This window comes from Malaclemys terrapin, chromosome 1, assembly GCF_027887155.1.
Source record: "Malaclemys terrapin pileata isolate rMalTer1 chromosome 1, rMalTer1.hap1, whole genome shotgun sequence".
NCBI classification, from domain to species: domain Eukaryota; kingdom Metazoa; phylum Chordata; order Testudines; family Emydidae; genus Malaclemys; species Malaclemys terrapin.
In genome coordinates, this window is record NC_071505.1 from 349,282,088 (window position 1) to 349,283,754 (window position 1,667).

Genomic DNA, 1,667 nt, shown 5'->3' on the forward strand with positions numbered 1-1,667 from the left:
ATCCATCTTAAAAAAGTAAATGGTTTAGCTATTTTAAAATCTTCTGAGAGGAAAACAATGATGTGGATTGTGAATGGTGCATGGGCTGAGAAGCATTTGTACAAACTACTCAGTTATGACTGAGAGTGACCCAAGGGAGGCTGTGGCAGAACAGGGAACAAAACCCAGCTCTGCTGTGTTTTAGCTATAAACACCAGCCTTCAGATTCTGTTGTACATGATGTTATTGTTGGAGGGGGAGGGAGCCACTGAAAACTGCGAATGTCGGCAATGTGCTGACTTCATTCAAGATGCCTCCTTTGCTCACGCTTGGTGAAATCCACCCCTGTGCAGAAAGCCAACACATGGCCTATGTACCACTTACATTCCTCAACCTGGAATTTTGCCATGTGCACCAGTTTACTGTGCAAAAACCCCTATCCTCAGGTGTGTGCATACTCCTAGGGTCATCAACTGGCCAAACTGGCCCTTACCCAGGCAAAACCCTCATTGAGATTAAGTTCTGTTGGAACAAAGATAAAGAGCTTGATTATCCCACTTAGGGTATCCCAGCAGACACTCCGGGAGGTGTTATATGCCAAGCAAGCACCATGCCTCTGGAAGCTGTAGGAAGCACAGGGAGGGTATGTTTCTCTTTCAGAGGTTACAGCACAGTCTCCCATCGGCTACAAACTATGATCAGATTATTCAGTATTTGCCAATCCGTGGTTACTTGCACCCCTTCCTGTTAAGTGTCTGGTGCTAGTCACTGTCAGTCAGGTTATGAGTTTAGCTAGACCACTGTTGGATGTGGTATGGCCATTCCTAGGTTCCTTGTCACCATACACAGCTGCACGCAAGCCAATGGCACTCACGGAAAAGTGCCACATGGAGTTAAAAACACAAGCTCACTTTCACTGGGATTTGGATTCCTCGCTCCTGAAAATTCCACCCTACACGGGTAATGTTTGCACCACTGTTTGCAACCTTAGATTGCAGGCGCCAGAAGGCAGGGATCTGTCTTTCTAGTGGTTTGGGTTCTGAATAAAATAACAAAAAATGACGCTGATAATAAAAATGTGCATTTCTCATTGGTTACAGATTAAACGTTTCAAGCAGTTGAGACCAGTTGAGACTGCTATTAATAGAAGTGAAATCAATGCAATATGAACAGCGCACTTACCAAGCCACTAAAATAGAAGCTGGAAGAGTGTCAATCATCTACTCCTGCGGAAGCAGAGCTTCAATGCTCTGCGCAGAAATATTCCCTCTTTCTGTCAGACACGCAGTGTGGAAGTATTTATAGAGCACCTGGTGAAAGCTCTTGAGGATCAATTAATCAACTGGGAATCGCCATGGATCGCACTGTTGCATGTTTTAGCTCTACCAGCACAAATGGAAAATACTTCAAAGGTAAACGATTTGAAGTATTTCTACACTGACTCAGTTTTTCACTGGTGCAGCTTCCAGGATTAAGGGGTAACTCAATTCACAAAATGTTTTGGAATATTCAGCAATCGTCCATCTCAGAGCTGGTTTAAATGATGTAACTATGTGAGTCAGGGGATTGGCACTTACCTGCTCTCGGTCAGGATTTGAGGCTGCATTTTTTTTTCTCAAAGAGAAGTTAGTTCTTGTGAAAGGTGCCAGACTGACAGACCTGGAGATGTCTGTGCTTTATTGAGCCAA